The 27,272-nt window shown below is 40.2% G+C and overlaps 3 long non-coding RNA genes across 3 annotated transcripts; 1 reads left to right on the top strand and 2 right to left on the bottom strand.

Annotated features, from left to right (window-relative positions):
• Positions 1 to 4,592: 4,592 nt before the first annotated feature.
• LOC145532174 (uncharacterized) lies at positions 4,593 to 11,822 on the bottom strand. Its single transcript, XR_014073051.1, has 4 exons — positions 11,371 to 11,822; positions 6,129 to 6,356; positions 5,728 to 5,827; positions 4,593 to 5,283 (listed from the first exon to the last, which is right to left on the bottom strand). It is a non-coding gene; the product is annotated as an uncharacterized LOC145532174 (long non-coding RNA).
• On the top strand, positions 7,175 to 10,818 carry LOC145532175 (uncharacterized). The gene is made up of 2 exons (XR_014073052.1): positions 7,175 to 9,682; positions 10,371 to 10,818. It is a non-coding gene; the product is annotated as an uncharacterized LOC145532175 (long non-coding RNA).
• A 273-nt stretch (positions 11,823 to 12,095) lies between the features above and the next one.
• Positions 12,096 to 27,225, bottom strand: LOC145532173 (uncharacterized). The gene is made up of 2 exons (XR_014073050.1): positions 26,721 to 27,225; positions 12,096 to 12,568 (listed from the first exon to the last, which is right to left on the bottom strand). It is a non-coding gene; the product is annotated as an uncharacterized LOC145532173 (long non-coding RNA).
• Between the last annotated feature and the right edge of the window lie 47 nt (positions 27,226 to 27,272).

Genomic DNA, 27,272 nt, shown 5'->3' with positions numbered 1-27,272 from the left:
AGGGGGAAGAGAATATTGTATATGCAGGAGTGCATGCGTTTCCTAGAGGGATCAAGACTAAGAAATTCCAGAAATAGCTACTGAGAGAGGATCTTAGAATAGAGTGTAGATCTATAGCCACAAACTTCCTGAAAGGGGAAAGATCCTTAGCAGGTATGCTTTGATTGATCCAATGTTCTTCTTCTTCTTCTTTTTTTAAAAATAAATTTATTTATTTGGCAGTGCTGGATCTTAGTTGCAGCATGTAGGATCTAGTTCCCTGACCTGGGTGGGAACCTGGGCTCCCTGCATTGGGAGCACGGAGTCTTAGTCATTGGCCCACCAGCGAAGTCCCTGATTCAATGTTCTTATCCTGTTGCCTTTGCTGGGAGAGGATCTCTTACAGGCTGGGCCTATTCTGTAGGGCAGGCAGCCAGACAAGCAGTAGAGGCCAAATGCTGCCAGAAACTGGGGATATTGGATCAGGACAAGAGTTAAGGACTTTGATTTGTGACTTGGCTACTTCTCAGAGAAGCTCAGGGTGGCAGGTCTCTGGGAAAGGGTAGTGAAGGACAAGGACAGGATGCTGGTTGAGGCCACATGTCCTTTTGGAGCTTTGGATGAGTTGGTGGCTGTGACTGCTGGTACCACCGGGAGAGAGGCCGCTGTGATTCATACACCACAATTTGTGATTGTGCACTAGCGGGAAGTAGAAAAGACCTCTGCATTTGTCTTACGACTAAAGAGTTTTGCAGAGAGCTCTGAGACCAGGACAGGGAACTTTAAAGGAAAAACAAAAAAACAGGCTGTATTAGAGCCAGTGACTGCTGCTACTGTTAACAGTGATGTGCAGCATGTATAGAAGGCAGGAGTCAGAAATTAGCCCAAGAAGCCAGCGAAATCAAGTTTCCAGAATAGGAAGTGACCATGAGAGACGTTAACCCCTGCTTTCTTCCAAGAATTCTTGCAGTTATGGGGAAGGACACTAGATTTCCCCCTGTATACAGGAGGGTACAGTGAGACATTTTTATAATAGCATTTTTTTAATCTCATTTGTAAATTTTGTGTGTGTGTGTGTGCTTTAAAAACTCTTATGTAATTGCTTATTTTTTTAAATTAATTAATTAATTTGGCTGTGCCAGGTCTTAGTTGTGGCACTCGAGATCTTTAGTTGCAGCATGTGGCATCTAGTTCCCTGACCTGGGATCGAACTTGGGTCTTCTGCATTGGGAGCATGGAGTATTAGCCACTGGACCACCAACAAAGTCCCAATCGCTTATTCTTTAACTTTAGTTTTTGAACAGATATCAGATACACATGGTATAAAATTCAAAAAGAGATATACAGTGAAAAGTAAGCACACTTCTCAGTTTCCTAGCTATTCAGGCCTCCATTGTCATCAACGTTTTGAGTATCTTTTAAGACATATCTCAAGCATTTTTTAAATGTGAATTTATACATTATTTTTTTCTCACGCAAATGGTAGCATACTTTACATAATCTTCTGTACATCTTTTTTTCACTTAATGATATGTTTTGGGTATATCTTTTAATATTTCCACATAGAATTTTGTTTTTTAAATTTTGGCTTAAGTAGCATCACTTCTAATTATGATACCCTTCTTTTACTTTGGGTGTATAGAACTTGCCTCAGTCCACAAAACAAGTTACTATATTACTAAACCAGTTAGAAATGATAACTGGATATGATTGTAACTGATATTTCATACTTAGTGAAGTGAAAGTTGCTCAGTTCTGTCTGACTCTTTGTGACCACATGGACTATACAGTCCATGGAATTCTCCAGGCCAGAATACTTGAGTGGGTACCCGTTCCCTTCTCCAGGGGATCTTCCCAACCCAGGTCTCCCACATTGCAGGGAGATTCTTTACCACCTGAGCCACCAGGGAAGCCCATTTCATACTTAAGATCTATTTAATAATAATAACTATTCTCAATAAAGAAAATTGAGATCCAACTAACTATATGTATTATGATTCTTCTACCTCATAGGCTACTTTGATGAGACAAACTGTGATCACTAACTATGAATGGGAGTTAGAGGAGGGCCTGGAGAGGAGGAGCACACACACTACAATACATATTGTCACAGAGAGTGTCCCCAGGCTTGGACTTTTTTTTGAAAAGTTTTGGTCGCATCTCATGGCTTGTGAGATCTTAGTTCCCCAACCAGGGATGGAACTCTCACCCCTTGTACTGAAAGGCAGAGTCTTAACCACTGGACTGTTCTTTACTATTGTTCTTAGAGAAAATGTTCATTCTGCTGCAGCTAACCAGTCATCTTCTACACTAAATACTATTCCATGCCATGGAGGTGCCATGCAATAACTCCTGGGGAGCACCTTATACCACTTAGGAGACTTTAGGTCTCTGATCTGAAAGTGTCACAGTTAAAAAAAATATGTAAAAATGTAGGAAAACAAAAATGTAATTATCTAATGAAGTTATTTATGTCCATGGAATGGGTTTGCTTGTCACTAAAACTTGTGCTGGTTAGAATTTGGTGTATTTTATCTGCTGTGCTGAAATCTGCTGGTATTATCTATCAATGTAATTCAGAATCAATGACTAACATATCTTTAAAAGAAAATGATACCATCACTTCTGTAACATTTTTTTAAAGGGAACAGATTTTCTAACATTTTGTTCATAAATAAAGGTATAATAAATATTTCTATATTTATTTTCCAAATGTGCTGTTATTTAGAAATGTATTCATCAATCAGTTCATTTTTATTGAGATGTAGTTAACTCATATTTTTAAATTGGAACAAATTTTTTTGGTGTTAAATGGGATAAATCACTAAGAGTAGAATTGCTAGGTCAAATAAGTGAGTAAGTGCCAAGTTGCTTCAGTCGTGTCCAACTGTGTGACCCTATGGACTGTAGCCTGAAAGGCTCCTCTGTCCACGGGATTCTCTAGGCAAAAAATAAAGGTCAAATATTTAAAACAAAGGTGAAATAAAGGTCAAGAATAAAGGCAAGAATAGGTCAAATAAAGGTGTGCTTAAAATCTTTTTCTTTACTTTTTAAAAGCATTTTGGCCGTGCCACACAACATGTGGTATCTTAGTTCCCAGACTAGGGATTAGAACCCAAGCCCCCTGCATTGGAAGCACAGAGTCTCAACCACTAGACAACCAGAGAAGTCCCTTGCTTAAAATCTAAACAGCCATTGCCAAGTTACTCTCTAGATTGGTTGTACCAATGTGTACTTCCACAAGCTAATTTTTTTTCTCCCAGGCAGCACAGCTTTATTTAGAGGCCAAAGAACAGAGGCTAATTTTAATCTTGAAGTACAGATTGTCCCTAGATGACTGAAGGATTTAGGGTGAGCCAGATAGCTGAATTTCGCATTACATACAACCAACCTGTCTCTTAGATATATCTTTGGGAAATGTCACACCTGTGGCTACTCTTGTGGGTCATGCCAGGGGGCACTGGATGCCTTGCCATGCTGTTCATTAGTTTCTTTTGCTGGTTTCATATCCTCTGTCCACCCTTTAAGCTTTCCTTCTTGCTTGTATGTTTCCCTGGGTGATTTGACTCTTTCTATGGTTTTATGCCTCATGGATGCCTTCAAGAGCTGTACCTTTAAATGCAAACTCATGGACTCTTCATTCCCCTTTGTATTCTATTGTATGCACACTAGGAACCAGGATGCACACAAGAGTAAATTTTGATGTATATGAAGAAAAGTGAAGGAATATTCTATCTTGCATGAGGATGGAGTGGTGTATAAGCTTCAAGAGAAGTCAATGACTAGGACTTCCCTGGTGGTCCAGTGGTTAAGAATCTGCCCTGCCATATTTCAGACCATTTTGTTTATGAGAATGCAATGACAATGCACAGCTAGCCTATATATAGGCTTGAGTGTGTTAGAAGGAGGCCGCTACCCAAATCCAAGATAAATATTTTGGTGAGACATGAAAGATTAATTTTAAAATGTGTGAGAACAGTTTGAACTTTGAGTTTTAGAAATAGTCTTTCAGGTTCTTTCTTTCAATTTTACTCCTACTTTCTGTGTATACATATATAGACTGGTAGGAAAAGTAAATGTAATAACAAAATCATGATGTTCTGAGTTTCTGTTTTCTCTCTTACCTGGTATAATCCAAATTTAAAAAAAAATACTGTCTTATATCAGTTTTATTTATCATGAGAAGTCACATTCTTCAGCATGAAAACAGATAACCATCTATGATCAAATCTGAAACCGCATTCCAATATAAAAACGTTCTTGCTCTCTTTCTGAAGAGTGTTGTCATGCTGTTCAGGTTTAAGCAAGGCAGGTTTCTTCCCATTGGATAGCTGGGGGATGTTAGAGTAAAGCAGTCCAGCTGTTTTTGTATAAAATGATTTAAAAAAATCCTGGTGACCTTTTTCTGCCCTCAAATAACTTTAAGAACAGTTGGACGTAGAAACCTCAAACTTTATATATTCATGGCTCTCTGAGGAATACAATCATTGTTAGTTTGAGAAAAAGCTGAGTATTTTTCTGAGTTGGAAGGCTCTAATATTACATGTTTGCACATGCTTGGTATGTTACTCGTAGTCTGCTGATGAAAATTGATATGAGACTTTTATAGCATATGTGTAGATGCTGGTTTTTTACTTTATTTACCATGTCATAGAACTTACAAAGGCAAATGGAATTTATGCTGTAACCTTTACATTGAAGTTAAAACTTTACATCTGTTCAGCAATATAAAAACAGAGATCCTACTTCGACATCGCAGAAGTCATAGAATACCTTATGATGGTAACTCCAAGAACTGATCTCAGCTAAGTTCATAACCCATCAAAGGAGGCCTGAGTGTTCTGGTGCTCCATGGGAAAGGGTTTTTTTGGAAGGCTCCATAATAGATCTTCACATACATTCCAGATAGAGTCCTAAGTAAAGACTGTTGACTGCTAGTGTGGTCAGGCTTCTGACACTTGGGGTTTAAAAAATAACTTTCATCAGAGTTCCATTTAGAATGCAGAAGGCAGTTAATTCTTCACGGCCATATACATAACCCCCTGAATGTTTGGCTGCCACCCAAAATGCAAGCCCATTGTATCACCTTCTCCTCTGGTTTGAGTTCCATATTATTACATATTCTCTTTTTCCTATTCATCTTCCAACTGTTATACTCTGATCTCTGGAATCTTTTCCATCGAAAGTAAACCCTCCTGCAACCTAAGCCTCTTTCCTGGAGTCTTCCTCCATTTACTCACAGAGATGCTACTCCTTCTTACTATATACATTGATGGCAGTGTTACTTTACTGTACTTTTCATTTCTGTAAAAAAACTTCATAATGTTAATACTGAGTAATTAAAGGAAATAAAAATTATCCTTAACTCTCAACCAGGAGATAAACATGATTGCATTATTTGTTTTTGGCTGTGCAGTGCGGCATGTGAGATCTTTAATGCTGGACCAGGAATCAAACCTGTGCTCCCTGCAGGGGAAGCATGGAGTCTTAACCACTAGAGTGCCAGGGAAGTGCCATGGTTGCATTTTTGAGCATATCCTTCAGAACATGAGTAGTGATTATAGTATGTGTATTTTTCCCTATGTAACAATATACTGTAAGCTTCTTTTAAAAATTTTACTGTGAATTATTTCAAATATATATAGAAAAAATATACAGAACTCTCGCATATCCAGTTGCTGGTTTTATGAACTGTAAAAGACAATCTACTGGATATCTTCTGCATATCACTCCAGGTTCAATTTTTACCTTTCTGCACCCTGTAGAGGGGCCCCAGGAAGCTGGCTGGTCTGGGCTGATCCACTGGCTCATTCTCTGGCTTCTAACTGGTTTGCCCCATGGGAGGAACCTGTAGGAGGAGACGGAAGGTGGGTGAAGTCAGGGCACTTGTTCCCTCCACTCTTCAGTTCCATCCCTGCCATTGTTGCTTGTTAGCTAAATCCTTTTACTGAAAGCCCTAGTTCCTATGGGCTTCCCTGGTAAAGAATCCGACCGCAATGCAGGAGATGCAGCAGGAGCTGAGAGTTCGATCCCTGGAGAAGGAAAAGACAACCGACTCCCGTATTCTTGCCTGGAAAATCCCATGGAGAGAGGAGCCTGATGGGCTACGGTCCACAGGGTCACAAAAGAGCAACTAAGCAACAACAAACCTGGTTCCTATATGACAGTTGTCTCCACCTAGCTCCTCTTTCTAATGGTTCCGATAATCTCTTCATGCTCTCTGCTGTGATCAGCTCCAGGTTACAGCGCCATCCTTTGGTGGCTTTCTCAAATGTTGCTCACAGCTATTATGGGTTCAGTGATGTCCTTCCAAAATCCTCATGCTGAAGTCCTAACCGCCAGGATCTCAGAATGCGATCTTTTTTGGAGATGGGATCCTTACAGAGAGAATCAAGTTAAAGCGAGGTCATCAAGGGTGGGCCCTGATCTAATATGACTGGTGTCCTTGTAGAAAGGAGAAATCTGGATGCAGAGACAGACAGAGAGCAAAAGATGTGAAGACAGCGGGGAGAAGAAGGCCATCTACAGGTTAAGGAGACAGGCCTGGGACAGCCTCCCCCCACAGTCCTCAGAGGAAAGTAACCTTGTCAACGCCTTGGTTTTGGATTTCCACGCTCCAGAACTTTGTAACAATAAAATTCTGTTGTTTAAACCATCTCGCTTTTGGTGCTTTGTAACAGTGGCCTTACAAATCCAGCACCTTTATAAACAGTCCCTTTATTTACAACATTTTTAGATCAAATATTCTGTGATTCACTAGATGTGACATTGTTTTATTTTTTGGCCGTGCCACCCAGTATACCGAGTCTCAGTTCCCCAACCAGGGATGGAAGCAAGGATGGGGCCAGGGATTCATGGACTATTTTCCTGTCAATGATGTATGTGTGCACAACACTCTGAGCATATTTAAGGAGCCTGATTTGGAGCACTCCTCTGACATTGGCCCACATCTAGACCATTTCCACCCACAGGGAGGTGGGACGCCTCTGGAGCTGTCTGTCCCTCCAGGGTGCTGTTGTTTATTGGCTACTTTGACCAAAATCACCTGTGGAATCACCTGGTAACAATACTATTTATGTGCATAAGAATATTTTTTGTTGTTGTTGCTGTTTAGTTGCTAAGTTGTGTTCAACTCTTTGCAACCCCCATGGACTGTAGCCCGCCAGGCTCTTCTGTCCATGGGATTTCTCCCAGGCAAGAATACTGGAGTGGGTTGCCATTTCCTTCTCCATGAATATTTTAATCACCCCCAAAATTAGACCAGTAAGCAATTGTTGGCTTACTGACAACCAATACATATGGTTTGTGGAAATGTCTTTTATTATAAAGAGACAATATGTTTGTCTTCGCACTTCACCTGAAGCCTTTTAATTTCCAAATTATTTCCTTATTTGTTCCTAATTATTCATTAAATCTAATTTTTTTGGTTCTTTTTAAAGAATGTCACTAAAGAAGAGGAAACTTTTGATGTTACGGACTGTTAAAAGGGGAGCAAAAGTGCAAAAAGCTTTTCACTGGAAATACCCTATTAACACAAATAAAACTCTTCTCTGACAAATTAACAGTGTTGAAGGTAGTGAAATCAAGTTTCATGCTCACTTGCCTACCTTAGATAATTAGCGAAGTGGCTCTTTTGAACAGAATTAACTGAAGAAGAATGAGCAGTTTAGGAAAAGAGAAATTTAACAGCCTTGGGGAAAATATAACTGGAAATTGAAAATTCAATCCATATTGCATTTTGAGCTACTGAGTGCGATTTGACTATATGGAAGAGTAGCCTGGTAAATCCCTGCAACCACCGTCCATCTTAAAACACGGCACTGAAAGCCATGCTCGTCACTTAGGTTAGTATTTCACTGTGGCTTTCAAGATAACATGCTGTCCATTTTTAAATAACATTTAACATGTTCATCTCCCTTTGACTGAGCACTTATAGCAAAATTATTAGTGCTTATGGCTTACTGCAGACAGTATTTATGCTGTTTCCAGAAGCCACTTTTATCTGTTGGAAAAAAAAAAAAATCCCACTGTAGGATTTCCATCCTTTTAGGCTAACGTCTGACTCTATTAGCTCCTGAAGAGAAGAACCATAAATAATCTTCCCATTTTACATTCTATGCTTTTAGCTAAAGCATTAATCACAGAGGTTTTTTTCCTTTGCCTCATGAGAAAAACCAGTCTTAGAGTTTGAAAATTTGGTTTACAAAATATGGTTTTTAGGGTAGGGAGGAGTGGGGATTTGGTACAGGAAGAAGAAGGGGTCTTTGCTGGTCTTTACGAATTGAAAAAAAAAAAAAAAACCTTAGGGAACAAATGGGCCTTTTTCTTTCCAGGATCAAATAATATCTCAGACAGTTCCCTAGTAATACATTTGGAGGAGGGGAGTCATATTAACTCTTTCAGGTCAGAAGGTGCTATTTATTCATCACAGTAGAATCGTCCTATGGCCTGAGCAGCTGATGTGGCTCTGGAAGAGCTTAGTGTTTAAACCTGCTGCACAGGGTAACGTTAGAATAAGATTAAGGCTGATTAACAGTGTTTCTCTAAAATCCACATGCATACAACTTAATTATTATTATCATTGGTTTTTTTGCCATTGAAGTGACAGGTGTTCTTGGATATATTTGAATCATTAAACAAGCATGTCCTTTTTCTTACAAGGTGATCATGGGAGAGCAGTTTTGAACACAATTCTTGATTTCTCTCTTTTTTTTTTCCCCAAAAGGCACTACATCATCCTCAGGAGTTAGCCTGGCAGGGCTTGATGGTGCTAGTTCTGGTTCAGCCATTAATTCCTTACATCATTTGCTTCTTGCACTAGGTTTACGCTAGGTCAGTAACTCATTTCTGAGCCTTGCAAACTGCTTGTTTGATTTGATTTTACCTATTGACAAAATTTGCCTTTTGATTTTGTTAATGTTTCGATATGATTTCTGATATGACAGAAGGTTAGGTTAGCTCAGACTTTTAAGAAACAATTTCAACTGACTTGGATTAATAGCAGTAATAATTTACTAAATGGCAGTGGTATTCATCCTTAAATATATACCTGTTCTTAAAGTCTCCAATTTCTGTAATAGCTGTAAGTGGGAATAAAATGACTAAACTACCACATACATATATTTCCTATGCTTCTCAAAATTGCTTTAACAAACAACACATTTATATTTTCTTTCTAGTTTTCATGAATCTCAAAGAACTTTATTACATTCTTCTAACTTCAGTATTTCTTTTATCTCATTCTGTTCACCATTAAGCTGCTAGTCTCTCATCACTTAAATATTTTTGTCTCCATGAGACTCAACTTAATTGATAAATAAGCAAAAACATTCTTTCCATTAAGGAATAGTGTATTATTATTATTTTTTGCCTGAGGTCTCAGAGCTAGACCAAAACCTGGGTCAACTTGGTTCTAGTACCAGTTCTTTTTCCTTGTTTTTGCTTTTTTGGCTGCACTGAAGGGCATGTGGGATCTTAGTTACCCGACCAGTTAGTTCCTGCCCCCTGCATTGGAAGGGTGGAGTCCTAACCATAGGACTACCAGAGAAGTCCTATTTTTTCTTTTCTGATAGCATGAACTATGGGGGCTTCCCAGGTGGCTCAGTGGGTAAAGAATTCGCCAGCAATGCAGGAGACACAAGAGACACGGGTTCGATCAGTGGTCGGGAGGATCTCCTGGAGGAGGGCACAGCAACCCCTTCCAGTATTCTTGTCTGGAGAATCCCATGGACAAGAAGAGTCTGGCAGGCTACAGTCCATAGGGTCGCAAAGAGTCGACAGGTCTGAAGCGACTGAACACTGAGCATAGCGTGAACTATAGAATCCCAAATTTCCTCCTTGCCTTGGCTACTTGTGTGCTTAGAGCAAAAGTCTGTTCTCAGTTCTTAGAAACATTTTTTTTCTTTTTATTTCCCCCTCTTGATTCTGATTTTCTTTGTGTTTTAAAGCTCTTAGTATAGATATCTTTGTCATTCTAATCATTTTAAGAACGTGGTGGGCTACAGATAAAAACCCTTTCTAGGTGTTTTTCCTAAATCAGTAGACCAACAAGTATTTATTGAGCAAATGGAATGCTGTAAAATCTATATCAAACAATCTGAGGAATGACTTGCTTTTCTAGTGCTTTGGTAGAAAGTTCCCTGGCATCTTGACATGACAGGGAAGAGGGTGGGAAATCCTGAACAGTTAATGTTTTTTGTCAGACTAACGGAATGAGGACTCAAAAGAAAATTAAAGGTATAGGAAATACAGAAAGTAATATTTATTAGTTGGGCTTCCCAGCTGATGTGATTGATAAAGAACCCACCTTCCAATGTAGGAGATACAAGAGACTCAGGTTTGGTCCCTGGGTTGGAAAGATCCCCTGAGGAGGGCATGGCAATCCACTCCAGTATTATTGCCTGGAGAATCCCACGGACAGAGGAACCTGGCAGTCTACGGTCCAGAGGGTCACAAAGAGTTGGACACTACTGAAGCAACTGAGCACTCGTGTATATTTATTAGTTGCCTCAGACTGTAGATTAAGATCAATGCCCACTACTTACACAGTCCAGTTGAGATGGTCCTCCATATGCCTAGGGGGATGAGGTCTGGGACTCCTTCAGATAAATAAACTCTGTGAATTCTAAAGTCCCTTATATGAAAGGATGTAGTACAGTTGGCCCTCTAAATTCTCAGGGTCCATATCGGGGGATTCGACCAACCTTGCACTGGTTTTGTTCAAAATTGATTTGTGGTTGGTAGAATCCGCTGCTGTGGAATCTACGGATAGAAGGCAGGGTTGGGTGATTGTAATGTTGGTGCTGAAAGAAGGGACCATCAAGGTCAAATAGTCCTGTTTCCTCATTTTGTACTGATTCTCAGTGACAGGGTTCAGGACACATTACCCTAAAAAAAGGCATCTTGGCATATGGAAGATATTAAGCTGAAGACATTTGAGAAACAGAAGATGCAGGAAGAACTCTCTGACCTATCCCATCTCCCCTGAAGCAGGTTTTGAGACCCTCATTAGAGAAATGGCCTCCCCATATCCAGAGGAAAGGACCATCCTTATCTCCTAAGACAGAGGGACTGTGACAGGAATTTGATGATCAAGTCTTGCTGTCTCCCCAGTTTTCTACCTTTAGCGTGTATCTTTTCGTCCTATCAATTTTTGTGCAAGTTCCTACTCTTCATCAAACTTAGTATAAAAAGGCTCAGGTTTAACTACTTCTTTGGATTTCCATTTCCTTATGAGGACTCCTGTGTCATGTAAATCTTAGATGAAATAAATTTGTATGCTTTACTCCTGTGAATTCAACTTACAGGGTCCTGGCTGGAGAACTATTATAGATAGAGGAAGAGATTTTTCTTCCCCTACTCTGTCTCTTCAAATATTTTTAACATACTTACCTTAAACTCTTTTAAATAGTTTTACTAAAACCAGTCCTCGGGTATAAAGGACCAGCTTTGCCCTGTCTGCCGACATTTCCTCAGTGGTTTATTTCCTGGTGTGGTTTCTGATTTTTACTGTGAAATTATCTTCAGCAGGGGTTGTTCTGTTTTCTGTGAAAGTCTCTTGCGTGTTGGGTTGTTGGAGAGTTCCTACAGAATGTTTTACTTTTCCCCCTGACTGGGGACCTGTGGGTTCTGTAGTGTCAAGCCACTTTATACTTTTAATTTTCCAGCCTTGAGGTTCCAGTATCACAAAGAGCATGAATTTCAACCTCGTTTTCTGCACAAGCCGAAGGCCTGGGTTTCAAATTTCTCTCCAGTGACTGTTTTTCCATTCATGGGAGCAAGTTTCCTTGTTGCTTCCTCAGATGGGTGGGAAAAGTTTTTCTAGGCTCCGTTTCACAAGGGCCAGCCCTGTGTGAGTCCTGCCTTGACTTAGAGTCCTATACACCTGTCCACACATAGGTGTTAATGTCACAAACTGTTAAGGCCCATATTCAACTCAGATTCCCCTGTGAACATTTTGACTTCAGTTCGCAATTACCATCCTAAATTTTGCTCTATTCCTAAGAGTTTCACTTCTTGATTTCAAACTCATTTATGTCTTAACATAACAAAAAAAATACAGCATTCCTGTGAGGTCAAAGTGGAAGGATTTCTTACATTGGTTCAGTCTGCCAAGCTGACTAGAAAAGCAAATTTATTAATGAGGAAAATAAGGCCTAAAAAGGCTGAACTACCTTGTAGGTGAGGAATATAGTGTTATGAAGCTAAGGTACACATAATGCCATGAATGCTCAGATTCTACTTTCTTCAAAACCTAGAATACCTAGAGTTTTACATCGTATCCTTGGACAAAAAACAAACAAACCCCCCCAACACCCTGTATCTTCCTTTTTTATTGATTATACTTTCATAATGTTGTATGTCATTACTTTGAGTATTGTATTTGGATTGAAGGATACAGATGGCAGCAACACAATGGTGCCCTGGGAAATTACTTGCTGATACTATTTAATTGAGATCCTGGATGAGTTGGAGAAGAATTCGGAGTAGGGGCTGTAATAAGGAACTTCAGTGGTCAAAAATTTCTCATAATAAGAAGACATAACGGCAGCAGCAACATCATATTGAACCAGAGGTTTGAGAGGAAAGCCTAGAAAATCAAAAGAGAGTTTGGTGAAATGTGCACACAATCCATCGAGTGATAAGGATAAAACAAAATTTAAGCTCTCTGGATATCAAGATGTAAAGTTTCAGCTGATTGGTGGGGCAGGAAATCCCCAAAGTGAGTAGGTAAGGACCGACAATAAGCAGGCACCTGGCCCGATAAATTTGACTCATCTTAGGGTTATCCAAAGCACCAGCAGGTCCCAAGATCTGGCCAGAGATTCTGGGCTTCAGCTGCAGAACTAGCTGGTCTCACATGGTGACTCTGCCCTACTCTACACATAAGTGGAGGTACAGTCTGAGAAAAAACTCAGTCTCATGGTAGAGAAAAATCAAGAGTGTGCTATATTGAATATTCTTGGCCATGTATTTTAGGAAGAGCAGAGACAAAATGACTCTTGGAATTGGAACTGGGACTTATTTGAAATAGCTCTTTTTACTGGAATGAACATATAATTTGGAATTAATCAGGGTTTGGTTCTGACTTCAGGTTTTCTATTTCTGGTTTTATATATTTGGGTTAATTGTTTGACCTTCTTGAACCTCATGTATTTCATAGGTGTTTCATTAGCAAAATGGAGATGATGCAGAATTGTTTTCTGTGAGAATTAAATAAGGTACCTGGCACCAGCAGATTCTCAATAAAAGGTACTGATTATCATTTGGGTAAATACTTCATAAGAGGTAAGTGTCAGTATTGAGGAAAGTTAAGAATGTGATGTCCTTAAAGAGATCATGGGTGACCCTCAATCTAAATTAGTTTTCCTCTCATATTCTGTCATAAAGCTCTGTATTTTCCCTTTATAGCATTTGCTGCTATTGGTAACTGTACATTTATTATTTCTATGACTGTTTAACATAGCAGTTGCACATAGTGCTGAGTGAGGGAGATTACATGAGGGCTGGGAAGAACTCTATGTGTCCAACCAGGGAAGTTCCCACTTGGATCTGCTAGTTGTTCTTTTCAGGGAGCAAGGGACTCAGTGCTATTAGTTTTTCCAATTTTTCATACAACCCAGAATTGTGACTTTTTGTGGGAAAGGTCCTGGTCTTAAAATGTAGGGAAATAACTCAATTTAAAAAAGACATGGTGTGGGCCAAACAAAATTCATTTGTGGGTCATGATAGATCTGAAAGCTGCCAGCTTGCAATTTCTGGTTTATAACTGGCTCTTTGACCAGAGCTATGACTGTGTGTGTTATGTTCAGTGCTGTTTGTGTAGTGCCTGGTTCAGGAGCACGCATAGCGGGCACTAAATGTTAACTGAAAGGAACACAAAGAAGGAAGGAATGGAGGGAGGCAGGGAGTGGGAGAGAGAGAAAGGGATAAAGAAAGGGGGAAATAAAAGAAGGAAGAAGGAGAGAAAGAAAGACTGCAACTGGAATTTTTTTTCTTTCTTTAAAGTATTATATTGGAAAAATTGCCAATATCGAGAATAGTCTGGGTAAGTTGATAGATTTCATATTCAGGAGTTCTAAGTTAGTTAATATAAACTATAAGAAAGAAAAACCATTCACTGCTTCTCTGTATTATTTTTAGGCAAAAATAGAATTGTGAATGTTGTTCCTTTACAACCAAATATTAATAAAAATGAAAAGGTTTTGACTACCTCAGAAGCATAATTTGCCATATGTGAGTACTGTATTGAACAAACTGTGGGTTGCATATTGTCAAACCAATTTTTGTCTGCTGGGAAATAGACTTTAATCTCTGACCTCAAGTTTTATTGTGTAATGAGCTCACCAAATACACTGAATTGCAGATTTCCATGGTAGTATGATTTGTATACTGACTTGAACTCTGGAAGTCATTGCAGCTGTCATTTGGTGTAAAATAGGAAAAAACAGGGGCTTTGGGGAGCTTAGATTTCTATAGCCAATGGAAGGGGGGGAACCTCAAATGCTAGATTACTTAGAAACTGTCTAAATTGAAGTAGCTATCTTTGACATATTTGTAAATTTAAGGATTCCTAGAGATTTGTCTATAGAGATAGAAAATATGCATCAGTAACTAGAGTGGTCTGCTGGCCAGATTACCGAATTGCAAAATTGAAGATCAACGAATGTTCCTAATAGATACTTACTGTGAACTCTGCACTACATTAGGTACTAGAGCTCAGAAAGTAAGTATTAGGAGTGGTGGTGGAGGGGGCCATCTCTGTGCTCAAGGAGTTTACAGCCTAGTTGGGGTGCCAAGACAAATAATTGAGAAAGGATAAAAGACTCTGTGATTAAGGGCTAAACCGTGTATTAAACTGTAAGTATAACAGGAAATCACAGGGTAAAAATCACAGCAGGCTTTATGGATTAGGTAAGACATCAGCTAGCACTTCAAGAAAGTATCGTTATATTTTAGAGAAGGAAATAATATATGTCACTATCTTGAGCCTCTCTGCCTTTGAAAAAGTATGTTAATTCCTATCTTGGGCTTTTCTTTAAATAATAAAAAAACTGATTTCTTTGTCTACTAATAATTTCCATATTTAAAATATTTTTTTCCGTAACTCTCATATTTTACTGTCAACAAATCCTAGCGCTTCTTTATTCAAATTGTTTCTTACCAATAATATCCTAGTTGAGGGCTTTTCAGCAGCATGCATAATTTTTTAAAAATAACATTTAAAAAATACTTATTTACTTGGCTGTGAGGGTCTTTGTTGCTGTGAGTGGGCTTTCTCTAGTTGCAGTGTTTGGACTTCTCATTGCGGTGACTTCTCTCGCTGCGGAGCATGGGCTCCAGGGTGTGTGGGCTTAGTAGTTGCAGCATGAGGTCAGCTCTAGAGCAAGAGGTCAGCAGTTGTGGCAAATAGGCTTAGTTACTCTGCCACATGTGGAATCTTCCTGGACCAGGGATTGAACCTGAGGCCCCTGCACTGGCAGGTGAATTCTTAACCACTGGGCCACCAGGGAAGTCCCCTGCATAGATTTTGGTTTGTTTAACTTCTTTCAGCCAGTGGGAAAGCCAGAAGTAGAACCTGAATCCTGTGCTTTCTCTCTGATCATATGGTGTGGCCCACCCTCCACAGTCTTAAAACATGCTTTACTTATGGGTTAAGCCACAGCACATCCTTCTGAAGGAGTACTACGCAGTCATCATCAACTATGATTTATATTAATACTTATATCTATTGTTATGGAAGTCATTCATAGGAAAAGCAATTAGTAAACACAACCCCGTCTTTGTCAATACATGTTTTTATGTATATGTCTGCATGGGAAAGATCTGGAGATTTTCATCTAAACCATTAACAGTAGTTACTCTTGGGACTTCTCTGGTGGTCCAGTGGTTAAGAATCTGCCTTTCAATGCAGGGTACACACAGGTTTGAACTCTGGTCAGAGAAGTAAGATCCCACATGCTGTGGGGCAATTAATCCTGTGAGCCACAGCTAGAGGGAAGCCTTCACACCGAAATGAAAGATTCCAAGTGCCACAACTAAAACTCGATGCAGCTAAATAAATAAATAGATAGATATTAAAAAAAAAAACACCAGAAGTTGTTTTTAGTACTGGGGTTTTACATAATTTAGATTTTTTTCTTTGTAATTTCTCATTTTTTGACATTGATTATTATTTGTGTAACAGAAACTATGAAGGGCTCCTTATTGCTTATACAAGTAATTAGAAAGGTTAGAAACCCTGGTTGCCTATTTTAATCACCAATTATGATTATTAAAAAAATAAACAACAGTGCTCAGGTTCTACTTCAGACTGGTTACATTGAAATCCCTGAGGAGCAGGGCCCTGGCTTTGGCTTTTTGAGAAGCCTTTTAGGTGGTTCTAATGTGCAACCAGCATGACCTGGGAACATATTAGAATTAAAACATCTCAGGTCCTACCCCAGATCTATTGAGACAGGGACTCTGGGACTCGGGCCCAGCAAAGCTGTGTAAAAATTCGGCCAAAGTTTGAGATATTCTTCTTCACCCAGCCTTGATTTCTCCACACTTACTCTACTCTTTTCCAACCCACAATTTACACGCCAACCAGGAGCGATTATTGTATGTCTCCTGAGCTTATGGGACCAGGTCCATCTCTTTTCCCAGCTCTTCACTTTTCCTGGCATGTCAGCTTGCTTTCCCTTTTAGACATCAAATTTTATCCATTCTTCAAGGCCTAGCTCAGGTCTTCCCACCTCCATGAAGCCTTTTTGCAGCTCTCTAGTCCACCTACTACCACATCTTCCTCTTCTCTAACATTTATTTCTTCAATAAGTGTATATTTAATTCTTGTTTGTTTTTTTTTCTTCCTTGGAAGAAAAGCTATGACAAACCTAGTAGTACATTAAAAAGCAGAAACATCACTTTCCTTACAAAGGTCCGTATAGGCAAAGCTAAGGTTTTCCCAGTAGTCATGTACAGATGTGAGAGTTGGATCATAAAGAAGGCTGAGCACTGAAGAATTGATGCTTTTGAATTGTGGTGCTGGAGAACACTATTGAGAGTCCCTTGAACTGCAAGGAGATCGAATCAGTTAATCCTAAAGGAAATAAACCCTAATATTCATTGGAAGGACTGTTGCTGAAGTTCCAATACTTTGGCCACTTGATGCAAAGAGCTGACTCATTGGAAAAGACCATGATGCTGGGAAAGACTGAGGGCAGGAGAAGGGGGTAAGAAAAGATGAGATGGTTGGATGGCATCATCAAATCAATGGAGATGAGTTTGCACAAACTCTGGGAGATGGTGAAGGACAGGGAAGCCTGGCATGCTGCAGCCCATGGGGTTATAAAGAGTCAGACATGACTTAGGGACAGAACAACAACAACCACACTGCATGGCTTGTGGGATCTTAGTTTCCCGACCAGAAACTGAACCTGGGGGCCATGGCAGTGAAAGTGCTGAGTCCTAACCACTGGATCTCCAGGGAATTCCCTCATTCCTATTATTTGTGAAATATTGAGTGAAATGCAGAAAAACTATGTCAGAGTCCCTTTAAAGGGCTTTAACTTGTTTATATAAGGGATTAAAGATGGGAAATCAGACACTGAGGAGATAAGATGATAGACAATAGATGTGAGGTTGGAGATGTGAAAAGGGTAATTTCACAGGAGATGTGAAAAGGGTGATTAGAAGAGCTGTGAGACAGGGGCACTGGTAACTTGAATGTGGGTTGTTTGCTCCAGGAGATGACAAGTGAAGAGAGGAAAGGAAGAAGCTCTTCTGTATACCATAATTTTTAAAGGAACATTTTTTTACTCCTATTTATAAAAGTAAGGGGTTTAGCATAGGAAATTTGGAAAATACAGAAAAAACAAACAAAAACATCACTTGTATTCTTACTGCCTGAAGGTAAACACTGGTGTTAGTTCTTTGCTGTGTATTTTTTGTCTTTAAAAAATGACAATGTACATTTGTTGTTGTTTAGTTGCTAAGTTGTGTCCGACTCTTTCGACCCCATAGATTTATCCCACCAAGCTCCTCTGCCTGTGGGATTTCCCAGGCAAGAATACTGGAGTGGGTTGCTATTTCCTTCTCCAGGGTATATTCCTGACCCAGGGATTGAACCTGTGTCTCTTGTGTTGGCAGGTGGAGTTTTTTACCACTGAGCCACCAGGGAAGCCTGACAATGTGTGTAGCCATAGATAAAATATATTTTATACTACTATGATCATATTTAACATAACCCAAATTTTTGTCAGCAAAGTTTTTGTTAGTAAAATTTTTAAGTAAATACAATTTCACATATTTTCATGTCAATTTTTAATGATCATAATAATTGTCAGTGGTCATGGAGTACTCAACAATTTAGCCAATCTTCCTATTGGACTTTCTTTCATTTGTCTGCTTGTGGGTTCCATTTGTTCTAAATTCTCCTTTAAAATGCTCAAGCACATGTAGCATACTTTCACGAATCAACTGTCCAGTTTTTGGGAACCAGCTCTTTCTCTTCTGTCACTCTTCTGTAGCTTTTGCTCATCTTTCTGAGAAATTTCCTCAATGTCAGTTTTCAACTCTTCCATTGAGTTTTAGCTTCTGATAATATATTTATAACTTTTAAAAACTTTCTTTTCCCTGATATTTCATGTTTTTGTTTTGTTCTTGTTTTGTGGTAATTATTTTATCTCTGTAAGGATTTTTGTTTGTTTTGTTTTCTTTTTTAAAACTTTCTTCTCCCTACATAGTTCTTTTTTCTTTTTTCTCCTCCAAGTTGCTGTCTTTCTGTTTGTTGCTTTGGTGTCTGTAAAGTTAGAGTGAATAGTGCACAAGACCACCCTCACTTCTGATACCAATTGCAAATTCAAGGGTTCCTAAGACTTAGGTTTGATAATTTTCTTAAAGTGCTCACAGAACTGAAAGCTATGGTTTGGACTTCCCTGGATAAGTGGATAAGAATCTGTCTGCCAATGCAGGGAACATCATTTCAATCTCTGGACTGAGAAGATTCCACATGACAAAGAGTAACTAAGCCCATGTGCCACAGCTATTGAGCCTGAGAGTCTCAACTACTGAAGCATGAGTGCCCTACAGCCCATGCTCTGCAACGAAGAGTAGCCCCTCTCTCACTGCAACTGCCTACCCACAGCAACAAAGACCCAGCACAGCCATAAATTAAAATAAAATGAAAGCTTTTGTTTGGGACAAAGAAGGATGAGAGGGTGCAGGATGATGAGCCTTTGATTCCTGGGTGGCTACAGAGTCACTCATGGTATGGAATAGCAACACTGGTGTTACCAGTTACTGGAGGTAAAAGCTATCAATGGAATTTAGAAAGGATGAATCCGACTCCAAGGAGCAGACTCACTGGACACATCAGTAGAGTTCAGTTCAGTCACTCAGTCGTGTCCGACTCTGCAAGCCCATGGACTGCAGCATGCCAGGCTTCCCTGTCTATCACCAACTCCCGGAGTCTACTCAAACTCATGTCCATTGAGCTGGTAATGCCATCCAACCATTTCATCCTTTGTCGTCCCCTTCTCCTCCTGCCTTCAATCTTTCCCAGCGTCAGGGTCTTTTCAAATGAGTCAGTTCTTCGAATCAGGTGGCCAAAGTATTGGAGTTTCAGCTTCAGCACCAGTCCTTCCAATGAACTGATTTCCTTTAGGATGGACTGGTTGGATCTCCTTGCTGTCCAAGGTACTCTCAAGAGTCTTCTCTAACACCACAGTTCAAAAACGTCAATTCTTCGGCACTCAGCTTTCTTTATAGTCCAACTCTCACACCCATACATGTGACTGGACATATATGGAAATGCAAAATAACAAGAAACAAGCTAACTATACAATCCCTTGGTTATTATCTGAAACAGCTAAAATGAAAGTAAAAGAGAATATTGGGGCAGATCCTGACTCAGGGCCAAGCTTGGATTCTGAGCTACAGCTGCTCGCCTCTGGGGCATTACCAGAGGAAAAGTTACGTTGAGAAAACAGATAGTGAAGAAGGTTAGAGAATGCGGAAAGAGAGAACAGAGAGTAAAGAACTCACCCCAGCAGGACAGAAATCTCTAAATGGTGATTAAGAAATGGGATGAAGAAAGTGGACACTAATAGGGTCAAAACAAAGGTCTTAAGGCAGCACTCTTTGGAATTTGAATGGGTCATATGCATGAAAAGCTCCTTTAGGTTCCCCAAACCTGAGAGGTTCTAAGCAAGCCTGCTCTATCTATTCTAGTTTGGAGAAATTTAGAAAGCCAAAAGACAAAGAAGACAAACAGAAATTTGATCTCCAAACCCCAAGAGATAAGGATTCATAGGGGGCCTAGGTCTCTTAGCTTGAACCCTGTCTGAGGACTCAAAGCCAAGTGCACACGAGTGGGCAGAATTATCAGAAGTAGAGAAGAGACTTTCCTAAGATTCCTGGACATGGGAGCCCAATGCACGGTGATTCCAAAATCCTTTTTTTCTCTGTTTTTAAGGGTTGATTTATTTATTTAAACCCTTTGGGTGAACTGGGTCATGTCTGTTGGTTCAGTAGGATCTTAGATTAGGATTTCATTTGATTTTGCCTAAGATTTTTGGCATTGGGACTAGGAGCAAATACTCTCAAAACTGGAAGGGATGTGAGAGATCATATATGGGACCTGTCCCCTCCTTTCCCATGAGGTGAAGTTGCAGTTGGTCGTGAGAGGGGAAAAGTCTGGCTTAATATCATGCAGCCAGCGAGGGGCAGAGCTGGGACTGGCCTCTGGATCTGGTGATTCCTAGGCTACCAGTTCTTGCTACTACTACGTCCACCATCTTCTTAGGAATAAGAAGGAAGCCCCATCACAGAGCTTAGCCCAGGGTTTTCAAACCAGGGTCTATAGAGATGTGTTGGGGTTCTGTATACATCTGTCTCAAAGAATAAACTGGGAGATTGTGTTTGACATACACACACTATGTGTGTGTGCTTAGTCACTCAGGTGTGTCAGATTCTTTGTGATCCTTTGGACTGTAACCTGCCAGGCTCCTCTGCTTACGGGATTTTATAGGCAAGAATACTGGAGTGGGTTGCCATTTCCTTCTCCAGGGGATCTTCCTGACCCAGGGATCGAACTTGAATCTCCTGTGTCTCCTGCATTGCAGATAGATTCTTTACCTGCTGAGCCCCTGGGGAAGTCCTCATATACATAATACTCTATATAAAATTGATAACTAATAAATATCTACTATGGAAGAAGGCGATGGCACCCCACTCCAGTACTCTTGCCTGGAAAATCCCATGGACGGAGGAGCCTGGTAGGCTGCAGTCCATGGGGTCGCTAAGAGTCGGGCATGACTGAGCGACTTCACTTTTCACTTTCATTCATTGAAGAAGGAAATGGCAACCCACTCCAATGTTCTTGCCTGGAGAATCCCAGGGACGGGGGAGCCTGGTGGGCTGCCATCTATGGGGTTGCAGAGAGTCGGACACGACTGAAGCGACTTAGCAGCAGCAGCAGCAACAGCAGCAAAGACCTACTATATAGCACAGGGAACTCTACTCAATATTCTGTAATGACCTATATGGGAAAATAATCTGAAAAGAGAGGATATATATATATGTATTAACTGATTCACTCTGCTATACAGCAGAAACTGATGCAATGTTGTAAATTAACTATACTTCGAGAAAAAAAAAATTTTTAAAGCATTAATGTATATATATATTTTACTTAGAAACATTTTAAATGTTTGGTTGCACCACACAGCATAGGGGATCTTAGTTCTCTGACTAGGGGTTGAACCCTCACTCCCTGCATTGGAACCGTGGAATCAATCACTGGACTGCTATAGGGAAGTCCCAAAAAAGCACAAATGTTTATATTTTGCTAATTTATACCATAAAACACTGCTTTTACTGTATTAAAAATCCCTATACTGTTACTGTAGCATGATTTTAGGAGAGAGTAGAAGTATGTAAAAGTTAAATTCTTCCATCGTTGCCCAGAAGTCAGGACTTTGTTTCCTGTATCTTTCCTTCTGTTCATGATGATTTAAGGTGACAGCAAGGATATGGAGGATAGATAATAATGTTGTGGACTAACTTTTCAGGAGATAAAATAAAGGTGGCCTAGTAAAACACTTCCTTATTTTCTTTAGTTATGTGGGTTATGTGTTTTGCATTTTGTCCTTGGTAATGTGTTTATGCTGCTTAATCACGCCTAACACAAAAAAGGAAAAAAAACAAAAACAAAAACCAAAGTGACTGGGTGGGGGGAAGTAAAAACAGAAGGATGAAAAGCTATAAAAATAATGGGGAGAAAACTGAAGTGAGAGGACGCCCTTCCTCTGGCTTTCTTCTACCTCCCCACCCTCCTCCTTCCTTTTTTGTTTGAAGAGCATAATCCAATTAAGAATTCATTCTCAATGCTTAGAAATAAAAAGAGAAAAAAGATCACCTCCTTGTATTAAAACTTTTCTTTTTGTTACTTTTTATTTTCTATTGGAGTATAGCTGATTAACAATGTCGTGATAGTTTCAGGTGGACAGCAAAGGAACCGAGTCATACATTTACATGCATCCATTCTCTTCCAAACTCTCGTCCTATCCAGGATGCCACGTAACACTGAGTCAAGTTCCCTGTGCTATATAGTTGTTGCTGTTGTTTAGTCGATAAGTTGTGTTTGGCTCTTACGACCCCATGGACTATAGTCCAACAGGCTTCCCTGTGCATGGGATTTCCCAGGCAAGAATACTGGAGTGGGTTGCCATTTCCTTATCCCAGGGAAATCTTCCCACCCAGGGATCAAACCCACGTCTTCTGCATTGGCAGGCAGATTCTTTATCGATGAGCCATGAGGAAGCCCATGCTACATAGTAGGACCTTGTTAAAAATCACCTCCTTTTAGACTTTTTAATAGGTCTTTAAGGAGAATTAAGGTCAAGCATTATTGATTAGAAAAAGACAAGAGATAGGGTTACGTCTCTTAAGTACATTGTTATGTCTTAAAAAATACAACACTTACATAGAAGGTATAGACTTTGTTTGGATCTTGGTTTGACCAGAGCAACTATAAAATGTCGTTTCTGAGCCAAATCAGGATATTTGATTTTGGTCTGGGTATTCAGTAACATTAATTTTGTTTGTATAGCTGATAATAATGTGGTTATGCACAGTCAGAAATGCCCTAATGTATATAGGTGCATGAGGATATGATGTATGAGATTTGCTTGGAAATATTAAAATATCACTGCAATCAAAATCAAGGAAAAGAATGCAAAAAAGAGTACATGAAACAAGCAGGCAGAGATGGCACTTCAAGTATGACACTTGGATTTGAGGAAGAGCTCATGATACTACTCTGTATGCAATCCTTCAAAATATAAATTTAAAAATTTAAAATATACATATTTTTGTTTTTGTTTTTGGCCACACTGCGGGCATGTAGGATCTTAGATCTCTGACTCAGAGATCGAATCTGTTCCTCCTTGCATTGGAAATGTGGAGTCTTAATCACTGGACTGCCAGAGAAGTCCCTAAAATTATATTTAGAGTTCTGTAAGTTAAGTATGGCTGCTACCTCTGAAAAGATTTGGCTGTGCATGCTGTAAATGAAAATCCAAAAGCATAAATAAAGAGGGAATGAAAATTTTTAGGCAAAACAGCAAATGAGGTTATGGATGCTGACTCTACTTGCGAAAGGGATACATCAATAATGTGTAGAAGCAAAATGAGAATACTAACAGTAAAAATAGCAGCTAACACTCATAATAAATAGGCTTAGCAATCTTGCTGCTGTAATCAATAATATAGAATAATTGTGAGATCTTCATTCTCCTTAAAGATCAATTGTAAAGTTTTCTAAAAGGGTGATTTTTGAAAAATTTATACTGCCTCTATACATCAGACACAATTATATTTATTTTTAATACTCATCTTACTAACATGATCCCAATAATATTGATGATCCCAAAAATACTGGACAGTGTTAAGAGCACCTTTCTACATATGTGGAAACTGAGGTACAGAACTCCTAAGTGACTTGCCCAAGGTCTCCTGCCTGGGAAATGGCCAGCAAGGATTCTCATCCTGCCTGGAGACCATACTTTTTAACCTTTAAAATTCTGGCCAAGAGAAAAGAAATTATTTTTGGAATGCACAAAACCATGGCTATTTTGATCAAGGAGATTTGTTAGATGTTTTATAGTTATAATTTATGGTACATTGAAAAAGTAAAAATGCACCTGCAGCCCAACTGCTGTGCAGGTAGTTTCTGGAAATTTGTAGGATAACTGTGTTCAGAGTCACCTCTAGCAGTTGTGATTTGATTTCTCCCAGGTGGAAAACATGTCTTTTCTCACCCATTAGTGACTGCCAGGTAAACTCAGTGTCCCTTTGCTGCCTAAAGGTGACTCCTAGAAGAAGAGGAGAGGTTGGCTGCAACCAAAGCAATTGACGCCAGTGGCTTCCCTCACACAGAGCTTCTGCTGCAAACATTTTAACACTTTTTTTTTTTTTTAAATCCATGGCAACAGAACCATTACAGAAATTAGCTGCTATAGAGTAAGACAGCAGAGGATGAGACAACTGGAAAATGAAATCTATTTGGGAAAGTAGAAGCAACTTATAAATGAGCTCTTCTGTTCATCCTCAAGCATGCTGTCCACTGCACTTATGTGGGCCCATAGTTAACGAAGCTCTTTTCTCATAAACAAGCAGCAAGTGATCTTTTGAAAAAAAAAGAAAAGAAATATTAGCAATTTTTTAAAATGCTGAATCCTAGGTGTAGAGGGCTTCAAAATGTCTCAGGTATGTATTTCATGCCTGTGTTTTTGACTGTGATTTTTGCATGAGCAGGAAGAAGAGGACCCGATCTTGATATAAGATAAAGATGTCTTTACTCACAGTTCATGTCATAGGCTTCACAAAGCGGCATTTGAATTGTGAATACTGTGGTCATAGGAAGAGAAGAATGAAAATAAAAACAAGGAATCATGAAGATGGGGGAAGATTATAGGTTGTGCCTACATGGTTTATGGCAAAGGAAAGCAGTGGTGTCTGGCTCAGGACAGGGTTATGTGTAAGGGAATAGCTGCAGGTAGTAATTGAAATTTATATAGACTTTGGCTAAACTGTGACCACCACCCACATTATCCCCATAGTCTCCCAAGTCAGACATACCATTAAGTGTGATACAATCACTCTCACAACAGGGGCTACTAGTTAGAGAGAACTCCAAGATGGTTCCTGAAATGCTTGATGAAAACAAAGGACAAAAAGAACACCTCTATGCTCAGAAAGAAAAAACAGAATTGGTTTGCTGCAGGGCCTCTGGACGAACCATGTGACAATATAAGGGGCGTTTCCTTTCAGAGACCCTCCAGGTCAGGATCCACATGGTGTAGAATAGAGACAGCACTGATGAGAATATGTGTCAGTGACTATATTTATTGTGATATTATGGATTTTCTTTCTTTTGCAGAGACATACATATGTACCACTACCAGTATAACATATGTGTGCTTATTTGCTCAGTCATGTCCTACTCTTTTCAACCCCATGGACTGTAGCCTGCTGGGTTCCTCTGTCTGTGGAATTCTCCAGGCAAGAATACTGGAGTGGGTTGCCATTCCCTTCTCCAGGGGATCTTCCTGACCCAGGGAGCAAACCCAGGTCTCCTGCATTGCAAGTGGATTCTTTACCATCTGAGCTACCAGGGAAACCAGTGTAATAATAATGAATAAAAACGATCATTTACTGAGTGATTACTATGAGCTGATACTTGACTTGGGGAAGACATGAATTCCTAAAGGGATGGACAAAAATAACAGCGGCCCACTATAGCATTACCATTCTCATTCAATAGAAAAAGAATCTGAGGCTCAGAGGGGTTAAGTAACTTACTCAAGGTCACACAGCTGGTAGGTGAGGAAGCCCTGGTCTTGACACCTCATACTTTGTGGACATATCCAGGTGGCACAATTCTGGGAATCATGTCCTTTGAACGCATTTGTGTACAATATTACAATTTCTATATGTTTAAATATAAACATAACAAAGGCACTCTGAATCTTTGTTTCCATTGCTCCTATCAGGGTGTTTCTTGGTTCCCAGGCTCCGGTGCATTTTTCGTTTCAGTTATTGTATTCCTCATCTCTGTTTGGTTGGTCTTTATATTTTCTAACTGTTAAAAACTTAACCTCTTGCTCTGTATATCCACTCCTCCTGAGTTTCTCAATCACCTTCATGATCACTACCCTGAATTCTTTCTCTGGTAGATTCTCTTTCTTCATTTAGTGGTTTATTTTATTATTATTTTTATCTTTTGGTCACACCACATGGCATGTGGGATCTTAGTTCCCCAATCAGGAATTGAACCTGTGCCCCTCCGCATTAGCAGCACACAATCTTAACTACTGGACCACCAGGGAAGTCCCCCTTAGATCTTCTTGTGGGGTTTTATCATGTTTCTTAATCTGTAAGTTGTTCCTCTGTCTCCTGATTTTGCCTAAATGGCTGGGTTTTTTTTGTGTATATATATATAATATATACATATATATTATATATATATACACATATACATATATTTGGCCACACCACAGGCTTGAGGGATCTTAGTTCCCTGACCAGGGATCCAACTGGGGCCCTTGCCAAAGGAGTGCTAACCGCTGGACGGCCAGGGTAGGCCCAGCTGTTTGTATCTTTATGACTGTGGTAGGTTAGGTACGTTTCAGACCCTGGGGAGGTGGCCTTTGGAGGAGACCGCCTGTGTTTCCCCACAGCACACTCCCTCTCCTCACCTGAGTCATAAGCTCCGGGATCCCCCGAAGAGGGCTCTCGCATCCTTCTTTGGGCTGACTATGAGGGCGGTCTGGTGGGCTTGGTTGGCCCCTTGGTCTGGTTGGTTGCCAGGCCCTGTCTCATGAGGAGGCGCCAGCTGCCTGCTGGTCGGTGGGACCAGGGCATGAAGTGGCTGAGGGTAGACCCCAGGGGGCTGTGGGGCTGGTGCTGCCTCCTGGCGGGTCACGGTCCAGAGGACTCCAGGCTGTTGGGTGAAGCCAGGTCCTGGAGTTTGTGCCAGCTTACTGGCTGCAGGGCCCGCGGTCCCAGAGCTGGTGTTAGAATGCTGGTGAAGTGGGGCCGCCCCTGACACGGTCGGGTAGGAAGTCCAGGATGTCCCGAAGCTTGTGTGGTTCAGCTGGAGGCGTCTGACCTGCTGGTGGGCAGGCGGGTCTGCAGGCTGTGGGACGGTGATTTCACCGCATCTGGCGGCTGCCCCTGTGGGAGCATCTGGCGGCTGCCCCTGTGGGAGCATCTGGCGGCTGGTGGGAGGCTAGAAGGGCTCCCGGGGG

Source organism: Giraffa tippelskirchi, chromosome 13, assembly GCF_054371585.1.
Source record: "Giraffa tippelskirchi isolate mGirTip1 chromosome 13, T2T-mGirTip1v1.2.pri, whole genome shotgun sequence".
Classification (NCBI taxonomy): Eukaryota; Metazoa; Chordata; class Mammalia; order Artiodactyla; family Giraffidae; genus Giraffa; species Giraffa tippelskirchi.
Note: the sequence above shows the minus strand (reverse complement) of the source record. Positions and strands in the feature narration are given on the sequence as shown.